This window comes from Diceros bicornis, chromosome X, assembly GCF_020826845.1.
Source record: "Diceros bicornis minor isolate mBicDic1 chromosome X, mDicBic1.mat.cur, whole genome shotgun sequence".
In the NCBI taxonomy this organism is placed as follows: Eukaryota; Metazoa; Chordata; class Mammalia; order Perissodactyla; family Rhinocerotidae; genus Diceros; species Diceros bicornis.
The window spans coordinates 59,053,843-59,071,339 of record NC_080781.1 but is presented as its reverse complement, the minus strand read 5'-3'; the positions used below and the strand labels follow the sequence as shown (position 1 = coordinate 59,071,339).

The window sequence follows — 17,497 nt, the reverse complement described above, 5'->3', positions numbered from 1 at the left end:
CCCACAGCATGGCTGGTTGTTAGGCTCAGGGGCTTACAATTTCTGTAGGCCTCAGGCCTATAAGGCTTTTGTCAGCTCTCTCAGGATTACAGCTGGGTTGGGCTGGCCCCAGGCAGGGGAGCACCCAATTGTTTCAGGCAATGGAATGTGGGTCCAATCCCCTATGTGGATATTTGAGAAGCACAAGTCTGCAGGTGACAAGCCCCACCACCCACAGGGCCCCATAGACCGTCAACACAGTCCTGTTCTGTGTGCTTGACCCAGACCCCCTGAAGGAGATGCAGACGCCCCATAGCAGAGGTCCCACACATTCCACGAATGCCCCACGTACTCCACCCACTCCTCATGCATGTTCTGCCCTACAGAGATGGACACACTCACCTGGCTGCAGAGAATACAGGCACCTAGGCTTTGCAAGCCCCACAAGTTGCCCAAGGGTTTGCTGTTAGGTGGTGCCAGTCCCAGGTCTGGCTGCTTGCCCTGGCTGAGCTGGATTAAATCAGTGCTCTAGTGGGTGGGGCATACTCTTGTGCTAACAGGCCAGGGGAAGAACTCAATGGCATCTGTCAGCAACTATGTCAGCATGACTGCACAACATCACAACTATGGCTGGCACCAATATCTCAGTCTCTGGAGAGGTCTCACCTCTCAGCAAGATGCACCCAGGGTGTATCAGGTGAGTCTCTTTTCACTAAAGGACTATACCTTTCTTTCTGTTGATTTTATGTTGCTTTCCTCAATAGGTGTATTTGTGCATGGGTCCTTTAAGAGCTGGCTTTTCTTTCTTGTGTCCTATAGTTTTTCTGGGGGTATTCCCTGTTGTTGTTAGTAGCCAGCAAGGCCAGATATTATGACACTTGTCTCAGTTATGCTGGGTCCAAAAGATGCTTATAGTGGCAATTCTCCCCCGCTAAGGTCCCCCACTCCTCCATGGTAGGCTGTGTACCTTTGGAGTGCTCCCAGGTGGCCATGAAGTGCTGCAGCATGCAAAGGTAACTTTTTTTCTCTCCAGAAGTGAGTTTCTGTCTCTTCCACAAGGAAACAGTGGAATTATGTGTCAGGACTGTCACATGTTGCAGGGGTTCCTCTTATCCAGTTTTCATTTCTTTCTCAGGGGTAATTATTCCAAGAGTAGTTGTAAGTCTGTTGTGACCATGGGAGTAGGTAAGTTCAGAGTCCGCCTGTCCTGCTATCTTGACACCAATCTGTTGTTGAGGATTTTTATACCTATGTTCATCAGCGACACTGGCCTGTAATTTTCCATCTTTGTGTTGTCCTTGTCTGGCTTTGGGATCAGGGTTGGCCTCGTAGAATGAGTTATGAAGTGTTTCATCTTGTTTAATTTTTTGGAAGAGTTTGAGAAGGATAAGTATTAAATCTTCTTTGAAAGTTTTAGAATTCTCCTGAGAAGCCATCTGGTTATGGACTTTTATTTTTTGGAAGGTTTTTTATTACTGTTTCAATCTCTTTACTTGTGATTGGTTTATTCAGATTCTCTATTTCTTCTTGATTCAGTTCTGGGAGTTTGTATGAGTCTAAAAATTTATCCATTTCTTCTAGATTGTCCAATTTGTTGGCATATAGTTTTTCATAATGTTCTCTTGTAATCCTTTATAATTCTGTGGTATCCATTGTAATTTCTCCTCTTTCATTTCTAATTTTATTTATTTGAGTCTTCTCTCTTTATTTCTTAGTGAGTCTGGCTAAGGGTTTGTCATTTTTGTTTATGTTCTCAAAAACTAGCTCTTAGTTTTATTATCTTTTCTACATTTTTTTTTGGTTTCTATTTAACTTATTTCTGCTCTAATTTTTATTAGTTCCTCCTTATGCTGACTTTAGGCTTCGTTTGTTCTTCTTTTTTCTACTTCTGTTAAGTGCAGCTTAAGATTACTTATTTGAGATTTTTCTTGTGTGTTGTGGTAGGCCTGTATTGCCATGAACTTGCCTCCTAGAACTGCTTTTGCTGTATCTCATGAGTTGGTATGAGGTATTTTCATTTTCAATCGTCTCCAGATATTTTTCGATTTCTCCTTTGATTTCTTCATTGATCCAATGGTTGTTCAGTACCACTTTGTTTAGTCTCTATATATTTGTTACTTTCACAGCTTTTTTCTTGTAGTTGATTTCTAGTTTAACAACATTATGGTCAGAAAAGATGCTTGGGGCCGACCCCGTGGCTTAGCGGTTAAGTGCGCACGCTCCACTACTCGCGGCCTGGGTTCAGATCCTGGGCTCGCACCGATGCACCGCTTCTCCGGCCATGCTGAGGCTGCGTCCCACATACACCAAGTAGAAGGATGTGCAGCTATGACATACAACTATCTACTGGGGCTTTAGGGGAAAAAAATAAATAAATAAAATTATAAAAAAAAAGAAAAGATGCTTGGTATGAATTCAATCTTCTTAAATTTATTGAAGCTTGCCTTGTTTCCCAACATATGGTCTATCTTTGAGAATGTTCCATGTTCACTTGAGAAGAATGTGTATTCTGCTGATTTTGCATGGAGTGTTCTATGCATATCTATTAAGTCCATCTGGTCTAGTTTTTCATTTAATTCCACTGTTTCCTTGTTGACGTTCTGCCTGGATGACCTATCCATTGATGTAAGTGGGTTGATGAGATCCCCTACTACTGTTGTCTTGCTGTTAATTTCTCCTTTTAGGTCTGTTAATAGTTGCTTTATGTACTTTGGTGCTCCTGTATTAGGTGCATATATATTTATAAGTGTTATGTCCTCTTGATGGAGTGTCCCTCTTATCATTATATACTGCCCCTCTTTTTCTTTCATTGCCTTTTTTATCTTGAAGTCTACTTTATCCCATATAAGTGTGGCAACACATGTTTTTTTTTTGTTTGTTTGCCATTAGCTTAGAGAATTGTCTTCCAGCCCTTCACTCTGAACCTGTGTTTGTCTTTAGAGCTGGGATATGTTTCCTGTAGGCGTCTATTGTTGGGTCTTGTTTTTTAATCCATCTAGCCACTCTGTGTCTTTTGATTGGAGAATTTGATCCATTTACATTTAGAGGGATTATTGATATATGAGGGTTTAATACTGCCATTTTATCACTTGTTTTCTGATTGTTCTGTATTTTCCTTATTTCTTGTCCCATGTATTTCGGACTACCAGTTCAATTTGGTGTTTCTCTATGATGGTTTTCTCAGTTTTCTCTTTATTCATCATTTGTGTCTCTTCTCTGAATTTTTGTTTAGTGGTTACCGTGAGGTTTGTATAAAAGATCTTGTAGATGAGATAATCCATCTTCCGATAGTCTCTTATTTCTTTTGACTATGCACATTCCATTCCTTTCTTTTTGCCCAAGTTATTGTTGTTAGAACTTATTCCATTTTGTGTTGTGTTTGTGATTAAAATGAAGTGATTATAGTTATTTTTGATGCTTTCTTTCCATTTATCTTTAAGGATAAAGTTATTTCCTAACCTGTTCTGATAGAGAGCTGTAATTTTATGACATTGTCTGTCTATTTATCTCTTTGCTCAAGGCTTTGTATACTCTTTCTCTTTTTTCAATATGAGGGCCATCTTGATAGTTTCTTGTAGGGAGGTCTTATGGTGATGAACTCCCTCAGTTTTTGTTTATCTTGGAAAGTTTTTTATGTCTCCATCATATCTGAAGGAGATTTTTGCTAGATAGAGTACTCGTGCTGAAAGTTTTTGTCTTTAAGAATTTTGAATATATTATTTCACTCTCTCCTGGCATGTAAGGTTTCTGCTGAGAAATCCACTGAAAGCCTCATAGGGGTATCTTTGTAGGTTATTTTCTTCTGCTTTATTGTCCTTAATATTTTTTCTTTGTCATTAACTTTTGCCAGTTTTACTAATATATGCCTTGGATAAGTCTTTTTACATTGGTATAATTAGGAGTTCTGTTAGTTTCATTTACATGTAATTCCAGCTCCTTCCCCAGGGTTGGGAAGTTCTCAGCTATTATTTCTTTGAACAAGCTAACTTCTCCTTTCTCCTACTGTTCTCCTTCTGGAATACCTGTAATCCTTATGTTGCTTTTCCTAATTGAGTCAGATATTTCTTGGGGAATTTCTTCATTTCTTTTTAGTCTTAGTTCTCTCTCCTTGTCCATCTGCAGCATTTCTATATTTTTGTCCTCTAAATTACTGATCCTGTCCCATAATATCAGCTCTATTTCTTAAGGACTCCAGATATTTTCTATCTCCCTGATTATATTCTTCATCTCCAACATTTCTGAATTTTTTTGTTTCAGTGTCTTTTGTGAAGAACTCCCTCTGTACATGAATTTTATTCTTGAGATCATTAAAATTTCTTTCTGAGTTTTCTTGTAACTCATTGAGTTTCTCTATGACAGCTATTTTGAATTATCTGTCATTTAGATTGTAAATTTCTGTGAGTTCAAGATTGATTTCTGGGTACTTGTCATTTTCCTTCTGGTTTGAAGTGTTAATATACATCTTCATGCTATTCGATGGGGTGGATTTGTGCCATTGCATAGTGGTAGTATCTGGTCATATTCCATCTGCCACCATGTGGGGAAGCCAGGAGCTTTGTCTCCTGAGCCATCTGTGACCCATGGCAGATGTGCCCATCCTTTGGAAGCTGTGCTAACTGGGCCACCTATATTTGCCCACTGGCCACTGCTGCTTTACACACATATGTGAAGCAATTCTGGTGGGGAACCCCTGTTCTGGCCGACAGGCCAAGCTGGCGTACCAGGCAGGAGGGAGGGTGTGGTGCTTTCTTTTGTGTGTGTGATCCCATGTGCCCCTGCTCACTGTCTGCCAGCTTTGGCTGCTCAGCTTTTTGTGGACACCCTCATGGTTGCTTATCTGCCTCAATGTGGAGTGTTCCCACAGGCTGGGAGGCAACTCTTAGTGTGCAAGCATTCCCATGGAAGGTTGCCTTTTTCCCCTTATCCTCTTAGTGTCGTGCACTGGCCACTGTTCAAGGTCTCATGCCCTAGATTGCTGCCACTCAGGGAGGAGTAGGAGATCTCCTTAACTCCCTCCACTGCCTGCTGGGGGGTCCAGCACCTCCACCTTCAGATGTATGGCTGTGTAGATCTCTCAGACATCTGTTTTGTTGTGCAAATGTCCTCTGTTAGTTTATGACTGTCCTTTTCATTGTATCTTAGGGGGAGAGACTAAGAGAAGATCTTACTCTGCCATGATGTCGACATCATTCTCACTAATATTTTAATGAATATAAAAAATTGTCTTTATTTTCCACTTTTAATGTATGTATAAAACAGTAACTCTTTCCTTTTAAAATAATTTTCTAGATGAGTTCCACTTATTCTAAGCCCAGATAAAATCCCCTAGGCAGGTTGGGGTAGTGGAAAGAACATCAGGCTTAGAGACAAACAGACCAGAGTTGGATTTATGGCTCTATCATGTACTAGTTGTGTGACTTTGTGCAAACCTTTGAGCCTCAGTTTCTTAATTTATTATGAAACTTTTAATTTGTTATAAATTCTTTGAGCCTTAGTTTCTTAATTTATTATGTGGGGATAAATGATGAAATCTCATTATTTTGAGACTCTAATGAGATGTTAGATGTTAAAACATTTTAAAAATGTAAAGGATTATGTTAATTATACTCCAGTAAAGCTATTATCGTAAGTGAATGTTTATTATGACACAACGCATAAACAATTTGTGTAATTTTTTCTTTTTTCTTTTGGAGTGTAAAATGGCATCCTAAAATCTAGACATTGAATATTTTCATTATAATTAAAAATATTATACAGAATATCAATGCTGGAATAGACCTTGGAGATACTCTATTCCATCCCACATCATGGTACAGAGGGGAATCTTGAGGCCAAGAAGGAAAAGGGACTTGTTTTAGGTTACACAATTAGTCAGTAGTGAAACCAAGATGGAACTCTGGTCCCCTTTCTTCCGGTCCAGTGCCTTTCTTTCTCTACCACAATACCTCATTTCAATGGTCCTTTTGGACTTTGTTATGAAACTACTGTCCATCTCCAACTTTCCCTTCATTGCCCTGAAGCAAGATATTGATATGCATTGTTAAGCAGGCTTCTCCTTGAGGAGAGATCACTTTACATGAAGAGAATAACCTAGGAGGCAGTTCTTTCATACATTTTTACCTTCCTGCCAGTACCTTGTCTACTACTGCATGGCTCCTGGTGCAATAGGTAGGAGACTCAGGAAATGTGACACAATGGGGGGTATGTTCTCCCTCAGGAAAATGCAGACCTGGGTCTTGCTGGGAGAAACAAAGAGAAAATGTTACCTTACCAACTAACACAGTGGTAAGTGTTCCCTTAGTGTTCATTTTATTCCCTTTCTCCTTACATTTTGATGGTATTTTATTGTCTACAAAGTACATTCACATTTATTATCTCAAGTTATTGTGACAACAACAATATGAGGTAGTGATTATTATCCCCATATTACAGATGAAAAAAACTGAGGCTCAGAGAGATTAAATGAATTACCCAAATTTACCTAGTCAGTAAATAAGAGGCAGAGTTGAGATTTCAATTCAGATTCTCTGACTTTAAATCAAGTGATCTAGCCACTGTACCACAGTTGCCTATAATTTTGACATAGTTAATGAATTCTGAAAGATATTATTAAATATGTATTTAAAAGTTAATAAATGCCATGTGGAAGAAGTTCTAAATGCTATAACAATAAAAATAAACTAACATTTCCAATTTTCTTTGAAGCTACCTAAACATTTCTAAATTTTAAAAATAAAAGAAGCTTAAATTCCTTAGACTGATCAAGTGTCCAAAAGTATGTATATGAGTTTAGAATCAGTCAGAAGAAAATTTCTGTTGCCGCTTTAGCTAAATAAATTAAACAGATCTCCAAACAGAAGGCTTCATTTCTATACTTATAAAGGATATACCTACTCTGGAAAATTTGTTGTCCATTTACATAATATATGGAAAATGCAGAAGAAGGAAAAAAAAAGTCATAATCATAGCTGCTTGATTGCTGAGAATGGTTACTTCTTTCTCTACTGCTAGTTTTTCTTCAATTGCATATATTGGGGTTGCTGAAGCATTTTCTGAATATACTATGTGAAAAACTTTCCTCAGAAAACTAAAATGAAGTAGAGGTACAATTCTTCATAAGAAAACCATGAAATGATACAGTCATAGTTTTCTTTTAGATATTTAGTCCTTTCTGAGCGCAGTGTTAGAAGTCAGAGAGACCTGGATCTACAACACAACCCTGAACTTAATAGCTATATGACCTTAGGCAAATCAAGTAACCTGTTCAAGACTGTTTTCTGTGTGTAAAATGGAGATGATAATAGTACATACATTATAGGATTGTTATGAGGAGTAAATGGGATAGCATGTGTAAAGTTCTTGTTACTTGATTAGTAAAGCTCAATAAATGATAGTTGCTTTTCTCTCGCCCCCTCCTAGGATGATTTCCTATTACAAAAGCCCACATGTTTTCAACCTAAGAAAATAATCTTGTTAGCTGTGTTCTTCAGATTTTCACTACTGTTTTGATACCTCAATTTTTCTAAAAGAAAGCTTAACTTTCTTTAAAAAGTAACCTCAGCTTTTCATATTATGAAGATAATAATAATCTTATTATAGTATACACTTTCCAACACACACCCCTCAAGAACTGTAACCACCAAAGTACCCACCTCCTAACATCTCAGACATTTCCAGTGCGTGGCACAGATCCTCAGCAAGGTCAATTCTTCTTTGGAGGCCTGTAGTTCATACCTGTATTTCTTACTTGTGTGGCTTATTCATCACATCATGGCTTTTATCTTCTGTTGCTGAGGGAGAAATGTCAAAAAGATTCCAAAGCCTTGGGAAAGGGAGATTCCAATAGACTTGCATGAGCAGAAGGCAAACCTATGGTGAAAACTCAATAAGTCACCCTCTAAAAGACATTTTACCTATTTAAAGTTCAGTACTATAGTCAGGGCAGCAAGAGATTTAGATCTCAAAGGTTGATAGTTCTTTTCAATAATTGTGCTAATCTGAGGTGTAGCACATTTTTAGTCTCTTATATGTATTGATACTCAGAACCTTCCATGGGCCTAAGACAACATAACTTGTGACTGTGGATAAGACTCAGTCTAAAAGAACAGTAGCTGAATTATGCATGCCACACACACACATATATGCATTTAAAAAAACAGATGAACAGTGAATTTAAGGAGAACTACTTTATCTAGACTTTTCATAAAGTAGCAGAATGTTGCCAGATAGATCCTATGTATGATTTGCAGTTTAGGTATGACTTTCATCTTGTTTATCTTCTATGTAAAACAAAAAGATCACAAATCTTAAAAGACCACAATTTAGAATGATGGAATAAATGAAAAGCAATAAGAAAAGTTAATATATTGAGATATATGAGGAAGCCATTTTGGTTTAAACCTGATTCGGCCTGAACTTGTTTTTCCAGAATGGCCTGATGTGGCCTGTCAAGCATGCATTGTACATCTGCTTTAAACATTAAACAGTATCCCAAAGCAAAGAATGTTGCCTTTAAAGATAGGGAGGAATCTCTCCCTCCCATATCAGCATTTCTTTACAGATAATCATTCCTTCCCAGAAACAAGTGTCAGATTGACCTGCTGTATGTAGCAAAATATCTTGTGACTGTAATAAAAAGAAAAAAAAGTATTCCTGTCATATTTTATGTATGTTCCTTGTTCCAAAACAGTATATAACCATGCTGCACACCTCGCTTCTCTGGAGTGCTTCCTTCCCTGATGGAGATTGCTCTCCCATGCTATAGTCGCCAGAATTGGCTCATATATTAAAGTCATCTCAATTTTGATCTATAGATTGATTTTTCATTACTTGCATTGACAAAAATAAACATTAATTTCCTAATGACTTGAAATGTATTAGATTTCCACCTTGAAGAGAATTTTCTATTAGTTTGCTCATGTTCCAATTAACTAAAAAGTCACACATGCAGTTTACAAAGTTGACAGAAATAAGAAAAACACTTGGATACGATCAGCTTTGAACCTTCTACTCATTCCCTTCTACCTGACTGCAAAATAAAAGAATGGATCATCTTTTTGGAAAATTTAAAATGCTAAATTATTACAGTAATAACCAATTACAATATTTTAAATTTTAAGTGGTTCAAAACATGTTTTCTACCTAGATGTTAAAGCATTAAGCCATGGTTCAGGAGCAAAATATGACCTAAAAAAATTTGTGGAGTTCCTTATCATCATCCCTTACTCCCTAGCTTTGGGTATATTCCCATTCTCCAATTATTACTTTTAGTAGCGTGGTGACTATATTTTCCAAACTTCAAATGAGGCCATAAGATCTGATAAATGAGGTTTTTGTGTGGCTTTTTATTGCCAGGTGCAGTCCAGGAGATGTAACTTGGATGTTGAAAAAACTGGGACTTTTAGGACACTACAATGGTTTGAAAGGATAATAAGAGAGAATGTTTGAAATTAAAAATGTCTTGGAAAATTTGGTTAGTGTATGACTAGGACATCTGAGCCAATGATACTGGATAGGTGAAAAAAAAATCAGTTGAAAGTCAGGACAGTAAAAACTGGCAATATTTAACCTGAAATAATTAGTGACTATATTCCATAGTTCATTTATACATATATGAATTTCAAGAAAATAGCATGTAGCTTTATGCAAATACACCCATGACCTTCTATTAGATGTGAAACATGTTCAAGAGTAAGATGCTGTTCTGGAGCTGATACGCCATGTATATATTATCAGGATTTTAGGATTACTGCTCAACCTGGCATCAGCAATCTGTGGGGAAATATATTTCCATGAGGCACTAGCATCTGGGCTGGCCATACCAGTAAATATGTTGTTAGCTTATAGCTCTTTGTTGCCACAGCTATGATTATGAAAGCATCAACCTCATTTACCCTCATCTACTCCTGAGAGATCCTCTTCTGATTCTATAGTTTTAATGATTTACAGATGCAATAATACTACATTTGTGGGCAGTCATGAAAAGGCTCATGACTTGCCTCTAGAGTCTAGAAGGTCACTAAGAAGAATGTTCTCAGTAGTTTTCACAGGGTGAGTCTTATCCATCCCTAAGTCCCCTATGCTAAGCCTCACATATAGTAGATGCTTCAAAAATATCTGATAAATAGCTTATAAGATCCTCAAGGAAGGAAGAATTTTCCTGGCCTTCCAAGTTTTTCTTTTTGTCTTCATCACTGAATACTAGTTATTTCCTTGAATTGACTGTCATCTTATAGGCAAGCAGGATAGGAAGCAATCTTTTGAGGCAGGGGATAAAATTATTCACACAATGGTGCAAATGTGGATATGTGTCTTGGAGGAGCTGCTAGTCACCTACCTTCCTGTATGCCCAGGATGAAGAAGATGGGTTGTCATTATTCCTCTTTCCAAGTGCCACCTATGAAACTCATGGTCCTTAAAAGAAGCAGTAGTGTCTTGCAACTTGGGTATTAAGGCTACTTCTTTTGTAGAGGGTAAGAAGAAGCACAATTGGTGACTATAAACCATATGTCTCCTCAGAGTGAAATCTTGCTAGAATACAGAACATAGTAAAGAGGGTTAAGAAAGTATACCAGTCTTCATTAGCTTTCCAGAAATCTAATCTTCACAATGGTCTGACTGAACAGAGAGAGAGAGAGAAGCAAATTAAAACAAACATGACATAGCAATAGCAAGGAACAAATACATACACAACAGGATCCCAAGAATTTCCTAAATTTCCTGAGCAAGTTAAAGGGCTACCTATCAAGACAGATGACAGTTTCTGTTATCTGAGGACAGAAGAAACAAGTCTCTATTAGAAGAAGCTGCCAAATCAGTAAACATTTTTCCTATTTCTACCAGTTGGAAAGAATCATCCCCCTTTGTACAGCTGACAAATCAGAAATGATTTTTTCCCTTAATGAGAGGAAAAAAACCCTTTTTCTTGCTCTAGTGTATATATATATATATTTATTCATTCTGTATATACCAAGGAATATATCACTGTAATAGACAGTTCATATGTTGTAAATCATTAATATAGGTTGTCAATAAGAGTGAAACAGATCCAAATTGAGACTATTAAGTAGTCTAATGTTGTGTACTAGTTCAATGGTTGACTTTGTAAATTTTTTGGTGGAATTAGCTTCATACAGTTTTGTTTTATGTTCTTACACAAATGTTGCTATAAGAGGGTCACTAAATCAAGCAGAGAGAAAAAAATCTGCAAAATTTTGGAGTCCAACTTGCATGTGTAAGTAGTAATCATGTTTTCTCATAATAAAATTTTCCAACTGGAAGACTTTGAGTTTGGCCATGTAAGAATAAAAGATGGAATGGATATTTTAGGGCCCCAAATCTCTTATTGAATCCAGAAGCCAAGCAATAGAATTCAAAGACTGAGCATAAATATTGTTGATGTGCTAAAAAGTAAACAGTGGTGATGATATTCTTGACACCTCTTATCAAACACAAATCAACTTTCCAAGAATGTCAAAATGTATCAATTATTACTTAGGAGTTTAAGAAGGAGCTCTCAGGCTATAGACTTCCTTAATATAAGAAAACATTGGAAGAAAAAAATAAAATTTCAGAAAATATATTTTCATAGATTCAATCAAGAAAAGAATTTAAAAGGCCAATAAAAATGTCATACAGGGGCTGACTCTGTGGCCTAGTGTTTAAGTTTGGCGTGCTCTGCTTCGGGGGCCCAGGTTCAGTTCCCAGACACAGACTTATACCATTCAGCGGCCATGTTATGGTAGCAACCCACATACAAAATAGAGGAAGATAGCTCAGGGTGAATCTTCCGTAAGGAAAAAGAGGAAGATTGGTGACAGATGTTAGCTCAGGGCAAATCTTCCTCAGAATAAAAAAAAGTCATACAAATTATAGCTTATCAGACAATTCCATATATTTACCTCATTTGAGTTTTAGAACCAACATTTGAAATAAAGAAGGTTAATATTATTTCCCCTATTACTTAAATGAGGAAACTGAGGCCCTGATATGTTATGTGACTTATTCCATGTCAGGAAACTGCACACTGGTGGAGCTAGAACTGGAATACAGGTCTTCTGACACATAGTACATTTTTTCTTCTGCCTTCTGGACTACTACCGTGTAGTATTACACTGTATGGATATACTACAATTTGTTTATTCATTCACCTCTTGATGAACCTTTGGGTTATTTCAATTTTACAAATAAAGTTGTTATGAATATTTGTATACAAACCTCTGTATAGACATTACTTTCATTTATCTTGATTAAATAAGAATGGAATGACTGGTTCATATAGTAGTTCTACATTTAACTTTTTAAGAAGCTGCCAAACCTTTTCCAAAGGAGTTGTATCAATTTACATTCTTACCAGCAGTGTATTTATGAGTTCCAGTTTTTGCCACATCCTTGCTAACATTTGGTGGTCAGTTTTTTTTTTTTTTAAAGTTTTAGTCATTCTAATAGGTATGTAGTGGTATCTCACTGTGGTTTTAATTTGCATTTCTCTAATGATTAATGATATGGAATATTTTTTCTGGGGCTTATTTTCAATTGCTTTTTTATGGTGAAGTGTCTATTTAAATATTTTGCCTTTTTTAAAAATTAGGTGGTTCATTTTCTTATTAGTGAGTTTTAATTTTTATTTATTTATTTTTTTAGGGCAAAAATAAATCATACTTTAGTTCAAAGATTTTACAAACCAGTGAACTATGAATCTAACACTATAGATAATAGCAACTATGCATTATAATCTCAATTTATACATGATGAAATCAAATGATGATAGTAACAATGAAAACAAACCAAAAATTGTCTTAAAAACAAACATGAAAACTCAATGTGAGGAAAACAGTTTTTGGTTTGTGTCTAAAATTAGACATGTTCAAAAAGGTATACACAGGTATTAATCATGATAAAGAACCCAGTTGGAAATAATTGGAGTTCACTTATAAATATACCCTCCCTACTACCCAATCAGTATAGAATCTGAAAGAGCTTATTTTTGCTGCTGAAGAAAAGAAAAACAGAAATACATTCTTACCTCGATAATGAAATGAATAACACATTTTGTTTCTTAATATAGCACATTCTAAAACAAAAAATATTATTTTCCTTTCATTTATGATGATTAACTTTTCTCTATTTTAGACAGTATTTAGTTTATATTTTGAATAGTACTATATTCTCATTGTATATGCTGACAATTTATATCAGACTGAAAATATGCATTTAACATTTATATATTATATAAATTTATTTTTATTTATGTTTGATATTATGAACATTCTAATATTTGAATTATATTCAATATTTAGTATCATAGAATTTTTAAAAATTATGAACACTAAGAATGCTGTTAAAAATACCAATAAATAAATATAGAAATAGTGAGCTTTTAAAAAACAACTTTATTGAGATATAACTCACATACCATACAATTCACCCAATTAAAGTATGCAATTCAGTGAGTTTTAGCATATTCATAGTTGGGCAACCATCATCACTATCTAATTTCAAAAAAGAAATTCATCATTCCCCCCAAAAACCCAGTACTCATTAACTGTCACTTCCTTTATTATTGAGTTTTGATAATTATTTATATATTTCATATCCAAGTCCTTCAGCAGATATGTGATTTGTAAATATCTCCCCCCAGTCTGTGCCTTGTCTTTTCATTATGTTGACAGTGTCTTTTGAAGAGCAGAAGTACTTAATTTTAATTAAGTCCAATTTATCATTTTTTGTCTTTTATAGATTGAGACTTTGGTGTTGATTATAAGATATCTTTGCTTAACCCAAAGTCTCAAAGATTTTCTCCTCTGTTTTTTTGTTAAAGTCCTATAGTTTTAGATTTTACATTTATATCTATGATCAATTTTTGAGGTAATTTTTGTTTACGGTGTGAGGTAAGGGTCAAGGGTCAATTTTCTTTGTTTTTTTTTGCATATAGATGTCCAATTGTTCCAGCACCACTTGTTGAAAGATTATCCTTTTTCAATTAAATGGACTTTGCATCTTTACCAAAAATAAATTGACCATATATGTGAAGGTCTATTTTTGGACTCTCTAATCTGTCCCATTGATTTATGTGTCTATACTTTCACAGTAGCGCACTGTACTGATTACTGAAGCTTTATAGTAATCCTTGAAATCAGGTGGTAAGTCCTCCAGCTTTTTAATATTGTTTTAAAATCTAGCAACGTTGATATATGTAGATCTATTGTGTTCTTCCATCCTTTGCATATAGCATATTTTATTTAACCACTCTACTACTGATTGTTTTTTGGTAACACTTGCTAGATTTTTAAATAGGTGCTCATAAACACTTCCAAATTAGTTTATCTTTTCAACTATCCAAATGAGTGACTGAAACTCAAAAGAAGGGATTTTTAAAAATTCTTTTGTAGTTCCAAATTACTCAGTAAATTGCTAACTATATAATAGGCAGTTACCTAACACTTCTTGAATGAATGAATAAACAAAATAAAAATTAAAGAGAAACATATGGTAGAGCTTAGCTCAGTGCCTTTTCAGAGTACATACACAGAAGAAGGTCTGGGGCACCTTGTGCCTTACACTGAAAAACAACTCTGGTGTACTGGATGGAGCTCCAGACTTAATTTTCAAAGACATTAATTCAGCTCTATTATTTTAGTTATGTAGCAAGGGAAAGTTATTTAACCTTCTGAGGCTCAGCTTTTTCATCTGTGAAAGGAAGAGAATCAGAGTTGGGTAATGGTTTGGAATAGTTAGGTGGTTAAGAGGGGTACAAATATAAAATATGCAAAAAACACTAGAAATACAAGGAGGTAGACACAATTAAATTTTCTGACCTCTCTTCTCAGAGAGAATATTACATGAGACATTGTAAGGAATATTTTAACAAGCTACTTGATGGTGGTGGTGGATCCCAAAAGACACACTTGTATGGTTGATAAACTGTCTTCTGATGAGAGAGGGTTCTGCTGGTTTTAGGGCCAGATCTGAAGTGCTTGTAACATTAAAAGTAATTGAGTTCTAGAATTCAAGATATGTATGTTCCATGATTAGAGGGACTTGTGCCTAGAACAGTACGTGGCCTACAGTAGGCACCCAATGTATATTTGAATGAATGAATAAATGCCAGCAGTCCTTCTGTTACCCCCATACAGCTTTCAGTCTCACCTATAAATAAGCATTGAACAAGTATTTAAAAATCAATTTGAAGGTATGCCCTATTATTAGTCTACTTAAGGTACTAATACATCTCCATCTGACCCTGGAGCTGAAAATACTTATCTTACAGGACTCTTGAGAAAATAAAAGACATAATATTTAAGAAAGTGGCTGGCTCAGTTCCCAATACATTGTAGGCATTCAATAAATGTTAGTTGCTTTCTATCCTGTGCTAAAAGAAGCATCTATTCAGTTCTGCAGCAAGAACACATATTTCCTCACTCTGCCACTTGATAGATATTATACCTGCAACCTCATCCCAATCCCTAGAAAATCTTGTAGGAGTAAGAAGAGAATAGCATTTTGTCCCATATTTCCTTCTTTCAACCAGGGACAGTGATTCTTTGGGTCTTTATGGACAATTCTCCACTTCAGCTCTCAATCTCCTAGGCAGGGAAACCACACCAATTTGCACCAATTTTAATATAGGCTCTGGCCAGTTCCATAGGTTATTTGTTCCATGGTGTTACAATTAATGTATACATAAGGATTAACAAGAATATGAGTCCTAATTTTTTCATTCGTTATGAGCTATTTACTTGACCCAAGTCCCAATAATTTGATTCTTTTCCGGAACCATATGATATCTGCCCAAATCACTTGCCAAAGTAATTTATGAAGATAAAAGCAATCTATAAATTGTAGAAGGGAACAAAGTAGCTCTTGATGGTCAGCAACAATTTACAAATAATCTTGAAACTAATATACTGACAAAGAACACAGGCTAGGAAAAACTTGGTAAACTCCTAACTCTTTATGGAAAGTGCCACTGGATTTAATTTTCACTTGCAAAACCTAGCAGAAAACAGCAGGAAACATCTTGAACTCAAACCATGTTCAAATGACTACAGCCCCAGCTCAAGGAACATGAAATATGAACTCAATTCCCAGCCGCCTGGAAATTACTTACAAAGACTTTCAGTTTAACCACACAAAATCTCAGCATTTGTTTAGAAACTAACCAGCATGCAAAAATATAAACAACAGGAGACTACATTTTAGGGAGAGACTTCTTATTTTACAAAACAGAAACTTTAAAAGCAGAATGTTTTATGAAATAATAAAGGAACTTGCCTTATATTTAAATCTAGAAGTATATGTGATTTAAAAAATTGCTTTTAAGAAGCTTAAATAACTTTTTATTGGCTAGTATTCTACTTCAGGACAACATGAAGACATTTGAAAAACATATTCTAAATCTGATTGGTTACTCTACCTGTAATAACTATTCTTACACACTCTCTTTAGTGGGAAAGAACTTACTGAGAAATATAATTTATTACATACTTGTCATATACTCTTCCACAACTCTTATGTACTTGTACTTAATTGTTATGCTGAGCTAAGAAAGCAGTTACTGTTTTAGACTGAGATTGATGCCATACAACTAGATTTGTTGTGGTACATGGTGCTTATTTCCATGTACTCTTTGTCGCAGTGATAAACTGCAAGTAAAACAAAACAATATTAAAAGAGCTATAAATACACGAAAAATTTCATCAGATTAGGCCTTACTAACAAACATTAGTGACAAAAAGTAACAGGGTTTTGTTTTAATTATTAATTGGGGGACAGAAAGAAGCTCTTCTAATATGAAGAAAAAACAAAACAAAACAAAACAGTGTATTGATCAAGAGAGAATAATTCTTTTGTTGTTTAACTGTTGATTAGAAAAGTGGTTTCCAAAGTAGGGTATAAAATGCAATCCATTGGGATGTAGAAAGATTTATAATGGAACTTTTTATATTTTATCTCATCCTTTGAACACTTCTATCTTGTGTATGTGTTATAATATACATAATATATGAGTATATTAGTGCATTCTATAATTTATAAATGTATAAACATATATAGTAAATATATAAATATTTATGTATATTTATAAATGAGTACTATTTATAAATACATATAAATAAGTAAAAATTAGGGCACATGCTAAACATTTTTTCCAGAATTTTTATTTTAACATTATTGAGATATCTTTGACACATAAAAATTATAAATATTTATCCCACAATTTTTAACAACATGGGATGAACCTGGAAGACATTATACTAAGTGAAATAATCTAGACAGAAAGATAAATACTACATGATCTCACTTATAAGTAGAATCTAAAATAGTCAAACTCAGTTTTTAATTTTGTTTTATTGTGCCTTCTGTCTTCTGTTCTTAGTGAGTCTGGCTAAGGGTTTTTCAATTTTGTTTATCTTCTCAAAGAACCAGCTCTTAGTTTCATTTCTATTGTTTTTTCAGTTCTATTTGATTTATTTCTGCTCTAATTTTTATTATTTCCCTCCTTATGATGACTTTGGGCTTT

General features: G+C 35.1%; 1 protein-coding gene across 1 annotated transcript in view; it reads right to left on the bottom strand.

The window, feature by feature from the left end:
• Positions 1-7,834, bottom strand: part of ZC3H12B (zinc finger CCCH-type containing 12B) — an 83,435-nt gene extending 75,601 nt beyond the window's left edge. The window contains exon 1 of the mRNA XM_058536027.1: positions 7,632-7,834. The gene's annotated coding sequence lies outside the window, so the exon portion shown is untranslated. The remainder of the gene's footprint in view (positions 1-7,631) is intronic.
• Between the last annotated feature and the right edge of the window lie 9,663 nt (positions 7,835-17,497).